We start from the raw sequence: 12,594 nt of genomic DNA, 5'->3' as shown, positions 1-12,594 counted from the left end.
AGTTGCTTATGGTTCATTTTGGCAGGAGAGGAGTTACTCCTAGAATCCATCTTGGCAGGGGAGAGCCAGGTGCGTCAGTGAAACCAGAGAAAGAGAGAGAAAATGATGCTCCCTGATGAAACCAAAGAGAGAGAGAGAGAGAGAGAGAGAGTCACAGGGAATGCAAGCTTGCAGCCTACTTGGGAGAATTTTAAATTCCACTGCAGATAATCCATCAGACAGATACGGCACTTACAAATAATCAAGAATTGGCTGAGGCTACATGCAGTTTAGCATCACATTAAGTAAATTAAACCAACATTGGGAATTGCCCTTTGAGGGTGAGAGCAGTAAGGGACAGCCTTTAAGTTCAAATCATTTCCTTAACCCAGTCTTTAATTATCATTGTATTTATTAAGCCCTTACCATGAGCAGGGACAAAGAGAATCAAGTCGGATGCATGTCCAGCATGGGACTCACAATCTAAGAAGTAGGGAGAAAGTAGTATCTTATCCCTATTTTACTGATGAGGAAACTGAGGTACTGATCAAGATTGGTATCAGACCAGCAATTAAATCCCCAGTTTCTTGACTCCCTGGCACATGCTCTTTCTATATGCTGCCTCCTCAACACACACAAACTACATCACCGCACACACACATGCACTCCCCAAGTCCAGAGTAACTTGTTCGGTGCCCACGCTCACACCGAAATCTCTATTCCCTCAGTTTTCATCCTGCATCCACACTTTTCATCTCCTCCAGAGAAAACCCTGACGTCTTGTCTCGAGACTTTTTCATAGCTCTGGCCAAGACTAGAATGAGATGTTCTCCCATGAGACGTTCTCTTTCTTGGGGTTATTTTCCAAAAGATTATCCCCAGGCCTAGTTTTAGCAGCTGCCCTGTAGGATTGCTGTAAATACTCTAGCTTAGCTGAATCAGCAGCTGGTTTCTGCAGCTGGGCTTCAGTTTAACCCAAGACCTCCAAAAACACGCTTTCTCACATCTGAACCTTCAATTCCCATTTGATCAGATTTATTTGGGCCAGAAATGGGAAAAGTTGGGCTGGTAGTCATTAAGTACTTACCGTGTGCTGAGCTGTGTCAGAGACTGTGTCTAGCTTAATTCCACTAAAAATCACCTGGCACGTTTAGCATAGTGCTCAGCTCTTAGTCATTCATTCATTCAGTTCTGTTTATTGTGTGCTTACTGTGTGCAGATCAGTGAACTAAGCACTTGGGCGATTACAATATAGTAGTAAACCCTCCCAGCCCCACATCGCTTATGTACATATCTGTAATTTATATTAATGTTTGTGTCCCCCATAAACTCCTTGTGGGCAGGGAATGTGTCTGTTTATGGTTATATCGTACTCTCCCAAGCACTTAGTACAATGCTGTGTGCACAGTAAGTGCTCTATAAATATGATTGAATGAATGAACAGACATATTCCCTGCCCACAATGAGCTTACAGTCTAGAATAATAATAATAATAATAATGTTGGTATTTGTTAAGCGCTTACTATGTGCCGAGCACTGTTCTAAGCGCTGGGGTAGACATAGGGGAATCAGGTTGTCCCACGTGGGGCTCACAGTCTTAATCCCCATTTTACAGATGAGGGAACTGAGGCACAGAGAAGTTAAGTGACTCGCCCACAGTCACACAGCCGACAAGTGGCAGAGCTGGGATTCGAACTCATGAGCCCTGACTCCAAAGCCCATGCTCTTTCCACTGAGCCACGCTGCTTCTCCAAGAAGGTGAAACTCTAGCATCAGCCGGGAATCATACCCAGATCAAACGCTTGGAAGGCAAGGATTCTAATCAGTGTACCAGCAACTCACTGGAGCTATAGTGCCCGTTTTAATAAATCCGTTATAATTAGTCCAGACACTGTCCCTGACTCATGGGAGCTCGGCATCTAAGTGGAGGTGGTAAACAGTGAGTGACAAAACAACAATAAGCAACTAAGCCAACAATCTAAGATAATGTTAAAATAAATTAATTACCATTGCCGGCTCCAGACACAACAGTCCTTAGTTATACGGTTGCAGCCGCTCAGTGTTCCATAAGACAGGGCATCCAGTATCCAGGCTTTAGAGGAGACTGGTCTAGGCATTGGGCAGCAGAAGCCCAGCACTCCTGGTCCTAAAGAGTCCCTGACCCCTGGAGGTCTCGACTGGAGCCTGGAGGCGGCAGTCAACCAGCAGGCCTTCAGTGGGTTCATTCCCTATGAGGGGATCGAGGCAATAAAGAGGTCAGACCCATTGGAGAGACCTCGTGTAGGAAGAGCCAGTGATCACCCCTCCCTCAACACCACAGCATATATGTCCACATCTGTAATTTATATGTATTAACTTCCATCTCCACCTCTATACTGTCAGCTTGTTGTCCGCAGGGATCGAGTCTACCAACTCTGTTATATTGTACTTCCCCAACCACTTCTTAGTACAGGGTGCTGCACGTAGCATTCAGTAAATACATTTGATTGATCGATGCTCTAGGAGTACCACTGACTGTAGGACTGGGGATACCAGCTGCCTCCTCCCAGTGAGCCCAGGGTAAGGCTTTGATTTATTGCTTTATCGCTGCTCTTCCTTTATGCAAGAGATTTCTCTCTGTCCCTGGTGGTCTGGAAGTATTCTTTGAGCATTAACCAAGGCGAAGTTTCCCACGGGGAAGAAAGACAGCAAGGTATACAGATTGTTCTCTCCTAAAAACAAGCCGGGCACCCTAGCATAGCACTGTTTGTTTCTGCTTGATCCAGAGCAAAACTCCTCTGAATTTCCTGTTTCACACAGCACCTCCCTAAGGATTCTGGGTTAACTCTCCATCTCTCAGAGTTAAGCACATACCTCTTGCTCTTCCAGTCTCTTGTTTATGTGCAATCTTCCCTGCAGTCAATCAAAGGTCTTGAGCGTTTACTTGTGTTCAAAAGCTTTGTTCTAAGTGCTTGAGTCTAAGTTGGTAGGCACAATGCATGTCTGCAGGGGGCTTTCAGTCTACTGGGAGACACACAGTCAAATAAATGACAGATAAGGGAAATGACAGAGAATAAAAATATGTACAGAAGTGTTGTGTAGGTGGGGTGAATAAGCAAGGGAAAGAAGCTAGAAGAAGGCTGGATTAGGACATTCAAGCGACTAGATTGGTATAGAGTCACCAGGACCCATCTTATTTATTTTTTTATGGTATTTGTTAAGCACTTACATGCCAGGCACTGTTGCACTTGCGTGCCAGGCACTGTTCTAAGCGCTGGGGTAAATACAAGTTAATTAGGTTGGGCACGGTCCCTGTCCCACATGGGGCCCATAGCCATAATCTCCATTTTATAGATGAGGTAACCGAGGCACAGAGAAGTCAAGTGATTTGCCTAAGGTGACACAGCAGACCAGTGGTGGAGCTGGAACTAGAACCTAGGTCCTTCTGACTTTCAGGCCCTTGCTCTGTCCACTAGGCCATGCTGCTTCTTTTTCCTCCTGGAAGCTAGAGGGTGGTTTGGGGAACTCTCCTCAGGGGCGGAATGATGCAGAGAAGCAGGGGAAATGAGATCTGGGGATCAGCAGAAGGGAGCCTGGCAGTAGCTCTCTGTCCTGCTGGTAGAAGTGCAAGTTTGGACCAAAGAGCATTCATTCATTAAATTCATTGTCATATTTATTGAGCCCTTACTGTGTGCAGAGCACTGCACTAAGCGCTTGGAAAGTACAATTCAGCAATTGAGAGACAATCCTTGCCCACAACAGGCTCACAGTAATTGCTCTATAAATACCAGTGATTGATAAATACATGCAGTTCTGTTGGATCTTGGGCTTTCATTCTGCATGTGGGCTAATGGTATTTAAGCGCTTAGTATGTGTCAAGCATTGTTCTAAGTGCTGGGGTAGATACAGATGAATGAGGTTGGTCCCATTTGGGACTCTCAGTCTTAATCCCCATTTTACAGATGAGGTATCTGAGGCCCGGAGAAGTGAAGTGACTTGCCCAAGGTCATACAGCAGAGCCAGGATTAGAGCCCAGGTCCTTCTGACTCCCAGGCCTGTGCCCTGTCCTTAAGCTACACTGCTTCTCACATGACCCAACCCCTTAAAACCGAGATGAAATTGGGTGGATTGTGAAACATTAGGGCACAGTTACTATTTTGTATATACTCACTATGGGACATGCAAACATCTTTGTGCATTGCCGGGAAATCATTTCTAGCAAGCTTCCTCAGATTTTCCCTGGCTCCCAAAATTGGATTATTTCTGCACCTTTGATCATCATTAGCCTCTGCACCAATTCTCATGCTCTCAGTACTGTGCCAGTTATTTGAGCAAGGGGAGTATAAAGACAGGGAAGTGATATTTTTTTCCAGTGGAAGTGGTTGTTAGGCAGAATTAGCCATGGGGAGGTGGTCAGAGAGACAAAGGGAAGAGAGGAATAAGGCATTGAAGATGATTCAAGTGTAACCACAGGTGGGTCATTTCAAGTTCAAGGTGACAGCTGTGTGCTCTACAGAAAAACAGATAGTTCACACTCTACCACAAACAGCCTGGTCAGTTTCAGACTCTGTCTCCTAGAAAGCATCCCCAGGAGTCATATCTACTTTGGAGAAAACCTCAATATTCATTATTGATGAGGGAAAGCTCAGTAATATGTAGAACTTTTTGGCCTCAGCAGGAAAAGGTACTTGATCCCCTTTTAAATGGCTACTTACTTTCTGATGAAACAAGGGACTGAAATAAACAAGTTGCAAGATAAACTGTCTTGGGTGCTTTTTCAGCAAGGTGGTTGGATGGATAGAAAAGCGGCACTGCTCAGTCTTTCCTCGATAAATACCTGAAAGTGTTAGGAGCTTGTGTGTGCCGGCAGCCTTAATTGAGACCTGCCTGAGGCCAAATCATGGAAATCAATTTGTCTCGGATTTTCACCATCTTCTTCAGGTGATTGCTCTTTGATAATTCCCAGAGGTGAATAATAATAATAATGTTGGTATTTGTTAAGCGCTTACTATGTGCCGAGCACTGTTCTAAGCGCTGGGGTAGACATAGGGGAATCAGGTTGTCCCACGTGGGGCTCACGGTCTTAATCCCCATTTTACAGATGAGGGAACTGAGGCGCAGAGAAGTGAAGTGACTTGCCCACAGTCACACAGCCGACAAGTGGCAGAGCTGGGATTCGAACTCATGAGCCCTGACTCCAAAGCCCGTGCTCTTTCCACTGAGCCACGCTGCTTATGAATGTTACAAAGAATATAAATGTTCCACTTACATTTGTCTTCCATCCCATTTTTGCCCAAGTTCATTTGGAGAAGCAGCGTGGCTCAGTGGAAAGAGCACGGGCTTTGGAGTCAGGGCTCATGAGTTCGAATCCCAGCTCTGCCACTTGTCGGCTGTGTGACTGTGGGCAAGTCACTTCACTTCTCTGCGCCTCAGTTCCCTCATCTGTAAAATGGGGATTAAGACCGTGAGCCCCACGTGGGACAACCTGATTCCCCTATGTCTACCCCAGCGCTTAGAACAGTGCTTGGCACATAGTAAGCGCTTAATAAATACCAACATTATTATTATTATTAAGTAGACAGAAGAAGCAATGTGGTCTAGTGGAAAGAGCACAGGCCTGGGAGTCAGAGAACCAGGGTTCTAATCCCGGCCGTGCCACTTGTCTGCGTTGTGACCCTGGGCAAGTCACTTAAATTCTCTCTGCTTCAGTTTCTTCATCTGTTAAAGGGGATTCAGTACCCATTCTCCCTTCCTACTTAGACTCTGAGCCCATGTGGGGCAGGGGACTGTGTCCAACCTAATTGTCTTATAACTACTCCAGTGCTTAGTACAATGCTTGGCACATAGTTCTTTATGAATACCATAATTTATTAATTTTTTTCCACTCGATTTATGGACCACATATTTCTGCAGGCCTCCCGCTGCCCTCCCTCCCCAGCTCCCCGGCCCCTGCACCATGTTTATGGATCATGGTTTCAATAGCAAAACAAACAGTTTTCCAGAGTGCAAGAAGGGGTGGTCAGCGTGCATCTCTTGGGCCTATTCCTTCAGAGATATGACAGCTTTGCTTCTCAAAGGAACCTGTTCTCACCCTTGTAGAACAAGACCAATTTATGGGGGTTCGTGCTCAGGCATTTGCATCTTACTAGAGAATTTGAGAGTGACTGAGAGTTTGTAAGACTTCTCAAAAGACACCCTCTGAAGGAATGACAAATAGGTTTGCAACCGTCATTTGAAACTGTGCCACGTATTAGAAACATGTTCTGAGTTTGAGACAGTGTAAATGTGGCTCCTGCTTTGCGCTCACAGCGATAAGAAAACAAAGAAGAGGAGAGTGCTGGTGGTGTACTTTGGGTATTATGACTGCATTTCAAATCTAGGGAAAAGGTATTTTTAAATGGCACTTTGTATCTTTCAAAAGAGAAGTCAGATTGTTCGCTCATAATTTCTGGAAATCCTCAGAAGCATCTGGGTGTATGCAGGGATGAGTAATTGCTTATACTATCAAAAGGGGTTTTTTTTAGAATTTTTTCTTTGCTTACAGTACCTATGCCATTATTATGCAGTTTTATCTTAAGAAGTAATATTTTCCATTTTTATAATTGTAGGACATAGGTAGATGGCATACCCTACAATTGGGATTTTTCAAAATTGATTTGCAGTTTTTCTGTATCTCCATAAGTAAAGGGTATCTTGATTTGTATTGAAAGAAGATAGATTAGTACTTTGTGACAGATAACCAGTAAATTGCTAATTGAGGCAAATTAAGGCTGAGTGCTTCATTTTATTTCATTAGTAATACATGAAGAAGATGAATTTTTAATTTAAACTTTAATTCGGGCGCCGATGAAATTCGAGCAGACCGGTACCGTACCTTGTTGGTGTTCGACTCGGTGAATAATGTTATTCACAGAAACACATCTAACTTTTTGGAACTAATCATTCCTATTAAAAAGGCATGTTCATTAGTGATAGGATTCTTTTTTTTAAAAACTATCAGAGGTCTTTATTTGGATTAAATTATTCTGGGATTTTTTTAAAAAGGGTGACATCCTATCTTTTCATTTCTTTTGGGGATTGTTTGCATTAGAAAAAACAAAGCGTCCTGCTTTAAAAAAAAAAATCACTTAGGGCTTATAAGAGGAGCCATTTGTCCTCAGAATGACAGAAAATCTAGATTGTTGTGTCTGTGGGGTTTAATTTATTAAAATTTAATTTGCTCATGTGCTTCGCTCCAATAGCACAGTGCTAGCAAATGGCTATAATTAGATGAGCAGTCTGCTAAGCGGTGGTGACAGTATCCGAGCCTCAGAGAGCATGTGCTGGATTCTGCCCCTGCCTTTTTTCCCATTGGCTGCCGACGTCGCTGCTTGCTAGTTTGATAGGTTTCCACAGTAATCTTCATGCTGCATTAGAGACATGGATACAGAGGTACTGGGCTCAGACAGCGGTGGAAGGTGCTCACAGCTTGTAGCATAAAAGAAAGAGAAAGCCACGGATGAAAGGCATCGGTCTTTGTTATAAAACAGCATCTCCAGTTGACTGCTAGCCGCCCTCGGAGGTCAGTGAAGGAGTTTCAGTTCACGGTAATTACTTACGAGTCTTTATCTCGCGTAAAACATAGCCATGCATGAAATGAATACTGTTAATCATGTCATCTGTTTAAATTTGACCTGGCTTTCCTGAATATCGCGTCTACTCCAGCAGGATCTGGGTCTGATAGGAAGCACGTTCTCTCAGAGAAGATTTAGCCCTGGGGAGGGTGGGGAGGCCGGGGAGGGCAGAAATGTAGCACATTTATGGGGGAGCGGTGGTTTTACGCAAATTCTCGAAGCTGTGCGTGTGAGTCGTTCTTATTGGTCCTCTTTGTTTTGGAGACATTCACGAATCTGGGTGTGTTTTCAGGTACGGGGGGACTCGATGCCCCTAGGGTCGTGTTTATATCGAGGTGAGACTCTTAATGGGCGAAGGCAATTTTGTGATAGGTGCTTCAATTTTAGCCGGGCGGCTACTCTCCTGCTGCTGTGAAGAGTGATACCGTTGTGTCTTCAAAGCAGCTTGTAGTCTGTATGTTTGGGTGGTTTCTTTGTTCCATTCTCTGAATTTTCCACAAAGAAAGTATGAGATTCTTCCTTTTTTGAACCGGTTGATTTATCCCTTTTAGTAGGGTGGAGATTTGGTTTCAAGGCCAAAGTTGCCTTCCCAGCCTTGTTTATGATAGGCATTGCCTTTAGAGTTACACTGAAACATTACATGGGGGGTGAGGGGGGGGCCTTATCTACCATGCTGAATAATGTTTTGCAAAAAAGAAAAAAAAAAGGCCAGTTCCCCAAGGAGCGTTATTTAGTCTCCTCTATCTTTAGGCACATCATAGATAACTCTTCTTATTAGGAACAGTGTAAGGAGGAGAAGGAAAAGGGTGATAAAAGTGTAACGGAGAAAAGGAGAAAAATAAGAGCACAGCACTATCTAGAGCAGTATTCGTCCTTCGGTGTACCGCTGGCTACTTTGTGAAGATAGTTGACTCGTCTCGCTTACCGTCAATCTTAACTAAATGCCCTTGCCTAGATCAGACTCTGGAGTCCACAGAAACTTGTGTATCAAGTCACTTGTCACCCAACTGGCTCCCTGCCACCATGCGTCTGGTAGTTGTGGATAGCTTCAACTAATAGCCAACACATGTAAGCAATAGTCATTTTAGTCCCTTTCCTGCTGCTTTGGAGGCACAGCGATATTTTATGCAGTCTGAACAGTTTTTTTCTTTCCTATGGAACCAATTTGAATCTGAAAGATTTTGTATGAAGTGATATATATAGTATGCCTTTGAGGGGCTGAAGTTTCACCTACCATCCCCCTCCATCCACCCCCAATGTACAGTATTACTGTTTTTAAAAGAAAACATCCTGCAGTCTAAATTGTCCAACCCTGACCCTTTCCCAAATATAACACAGAGGGGAAGAAACAATCCATTTGGAAAGGCTTATCGTGAAGTTTCATGACAGTACCCGTAATAGTGCATTGGAGTTGATCTCGGTACTTTTTAGACTATATACATTGCGCGGTGTTGAAATACGTGAAGTAAAAGTTCACACTGTAATCTCTATGACAAGTATTTCATGTTTCCACACAAGTTATCCCAAAACAGCTTTGTTATGGTTTGCCTAGATTACACAGCCCACTGTATGTACACAGTGATTATGGCTATTGTTGCAATGTTTGTTGCTGCACATGAGCCTCGGGAGCTATCCTCTTTGTTTTGGGAACTTGGTCATTCTCCGCTGAGCTTTGTCACTACAGATCGGTGCCCCCGACCCTCTCAAACACACCCGCCCTTCCCAGGTATCAAGAGTTGAGTTGGGGCAGTGACGATGGACAGGAAACATGTGGAGACCAGTATTTTTCCTCTCACATTTCTACCTTTTGAAGGGCCCTTCAGGACCATTTGGACAAGTCTCGTAAATCAATCCGTCAGTTGTATTTACTCAGTGCTTACTCTGTGCCAGGCACTGTACTAAATGCCCACTCTAATAAGTAGGTTAAATTAAAAGGAGCCTATGCCTGTGACTTTCTTTTTTTTTTTTTTTTTTTTGTTTACACAAAATCAAGTCTCGTAAGTTTTACGTAAAATCAAGGCTTGTAAGTAAACTATAGCATGACCTGAATCTGCTTTGAACTGGAGCACATGATGCCCTGAGGCTGTGTGTGACAGATCCTGGTAGCGGTTTGATTCTTATTTCCTGGAAATTCCCTTGTGTTTCACTCAAGTTGTAGCTTTCATTCTGAAAAAGTCATGTGATTCTTAATAGAAAATTAATGGTACACCAGGATGTGCTAATAATGTTATTCACAGAAACACATCTAACTTTTTGGAACTAATCATTCCTATTAAAAAGGCATGTTCATTAGTGATAGGATTCTTTTTTTTTAAACTATCAGATGTCTTTATTTGGATTAAATTATTCTGGGATTTTTTTAAAAAGGGTGACATCCTATCTTTTCATTTCTTTTGGGGATTGTGGGCAAATCATTTTTTACTTGTGCTGGGAAAAGAAAATTTACTAGGACATTTCAATTTTTTTAAGGTATCTGTTAAGCTGTTATTATGTGCTAGGCGCTGTACTAAGCTCTGGGGTAGATACAAGCCTACCAAGTTGGACACAGTCCTTGTCCCACATGGGACTCACAGTCTAAATCCCCCTTTGAAAGATGAGGTAACTGAGGCACAGAGAAGTAAAGTGACTTGCCCAAGATCACACAGCAGACGAATGGCGGAGCCGGGATTAGAACCCAGGTCCTTTCGACTCCCAGACCCATGCTTTATCCACTAGACCACGTAGCTTCATTAAAATTTAATTTAAATTATGCTAATTATGCATTGTCACAGCACAGCAATGTGCCTGCAGCAGTTGCTGACAGAAAAATTCCCCACCAGGAATTACTGATATTTTTGATCAACCCTATAACTCCTCTTCATGTGCATCAAGTATGCAAATTGAAAGAACTTTCAAACCCCTCTCCCCTTTTACAAGAAGCTCTAGAGTTTGAGATCAAGGAGTGGTTTATGGCTCATAGTTGGTTGCAGATGCAGTTAATCCCGTCCTCAGGATGGATTTGAAAACATGGGTCATTAGGGACAGTTAAGTGGATTGACTCAGTTTGCTGTCTTAGTTTGTCAACTGCTGCCTGCCTTACGCAAATCACTAACATTCAGACTAATCCATTTTAAATCAAACAGCCACTCTAGTGAATAGCCTATTACTATATTGGTTTGAATACTTTGTGATTTCCCCAGCTTTTTATTTGTTTGTTTTGCAGAGTGGAAGAAGAAATGATGCTTTAAGAAAACTTGAAAAATTTGGTCATGAAATGATTAACTGAGGAGAACCTGGTTTATGTGACCCATGTATTCATGTAAAATCTTATTTAGGGGGTTTCACCATAAATACCAAAGTTGACTCAAAAATATTTCCTCAGTGATGTCATCTATATAATGAGTCAGTGTAGGCAAACACACCAGCTTCATTTTGATGTTCTGACAGTTAATTATTTTCACCAAAAGTTTTTCTTACATGTGGTGATTGAGAACTTTGGGGTAACATTTATCTACTCTTACAAAACCTTCTCAAAGTCCACACTGTGCAGAATGACAGGAAAAAACCTCCATCATTTCTGGAACTGAATTAGAAAGGAGAATTATCAGTATGAATGTCCATAGTCAATATTTTTGAAATATGTTTTGTCAGTGATTTCAAGTGTTATTTATTATTCCCTGCATTGAAAGTGGATTCTTGCAGTGGTGACTATTTGCTGAAGTCCCTCAGATTTCCTAGTTGGACTGCCAATGCAATTTAGTTGTGTTTCCCTATTGCCTTTTTAAAGTTCATTACGTTTAGCTGCCTGTTATTGGCATGTTATTGATAAGCCTTGTAAGAATAATAAGCAGGTTGAGCATACATACACAGTCTAGCCGCTATTCCTGTATTGACATTAAGACTTAATAAAACATTCTGCATAATTGTCATCCATTTAACTGAATTTTGTTACACTTTAGAGCCACACCTAAGTTAGAGAAAAGTTCATTAGAAGATTCTCTTTATAATATAACTCTCTAATGTTGAAAGATCTGATGTAAATTAGGGATTTTAAGGGTAGCTGTGTTTCTTTGGATCGTACACTTGTCGAGCCCCTTTTTATGGTATTTAAGTGCTTACTCTATGGCAGGCACTGTACTAAGCGCTGGGGTAGATAGAAGATAAACAGGTGGGATACAGTCCCTGTTCCAGAAAGTGTTCACAGTCTCAATCCCCATTTTACAGATGTGGCAACTGAGAAATTAAGTGACTTGTCTAAGGTCACACAGCAGGCAAGTGGCAGAGCTGGGATTAGAGCCCAGGTCTTCTGACTCCCAGGCCTGTGGTCTTCCCACTGGGTCATGAGAACTTTGGAAAATAGTATCTTGAATTTATATAGTACTCATATATTTTTCCAGAACCACTTTCATATCAATGATCTCATTTTATCCTCACAAAATCCCTCTGAGGTAGGGAGAGGACAAGTGGTATTATTCCCATTTTACAGATGAAGAAACAGAGGCCCAGAGAAGTTATCTGACTTGACCAGTGTCACACAACAGGCTAGTGGCAGAGCTGGGACTAGAGAGCCTGGATCTTTTACGTCACAGACCTGTGCTCTTCCTATTAGGCCAATTAACTCTATAAAATGAGAAGAGCGAAATTCCAGGTCCTTTTTTATTTTCACCCCCGTCACTCCTCGGTATTTCCAACGGTAGTATTTTAGGTTTCCTAGGTTGCTCTATTTGTATGTTCCTTTTGAAGAGCTTGAGTCAGTCACTCAATCATATTGGGCACTTACCGTGTACAGAATACTGTACCAAACGCTTGGGAGAGTACAGTATAACAGACATATTCCCTGCCTACAGTGAACTCACAGTCTAGAGGGCAAGAAAGACATTTACACAAATAAAATTATGGATATGTTCAAAAGTGCTTTGGGGCTGGGAGTGGGGATGAATCAAGTGAGCAAATCAGGGTGATGAAAAAGGGAAAGAAGGACTTAGGGAGACTGGTGGCCCATAGCCAAAACTCTTAGCTTAGTACAGTGCTCTACACACAGTAA

The 12,594-nt window shown here is 42.6% G+C and overlaps 1 protein-coding gene across 4 annotated transcripts in view; it reads left to right on the top strand.

Annotated features, from left to right (window-relative positions):
- FAM110B (family with sequence similarity 110 member B) overlaps window positions 1-12,594 on the top strand; it is a 132,254-nt gene that overhangs the window by 62,837 nt on the left and 56,823 nt on the right. The window contains exon 1 of one of the 4 annotated variants that reach the window (XM_007667154.3): window positions 7,362-7,519. The exons of 2 other annotated variants lie outside the window; for them this stretch is intronic. The gene's annotated coding sequence lies outside the window, so the exon portion shown is untranslated. Of the gene's footprint in view, window positions 1-7,361; window positions 7,545-12,594 lie in introns of those variants that run through there. One more of the 4 variants, XM_007667160.3, reaches the window with a different exon arrangement.

This window comes from Ornithorhynchus anatinus, chromosome 7 (assembly GCF_004115215.2).
Source record: "Ornithorhynchus anatinus isolate Pmale09 chromosome 7, mOrnAna1.pri.v4, whole genome shotgun sequence".
Classification (NCBI taxonomy): domain Eukaryota; kingdom Metazoa; phylum Chordata; class Mammalia; order Monotremata; family Ornithorhynchidae; genus Ornithorhynchus; species Ornithorhynchus anatinus.
Note: the sequence above shows the minus strand (reverse complement) of the source record. Positions and strands in the feature narration are given on the sequence as shown.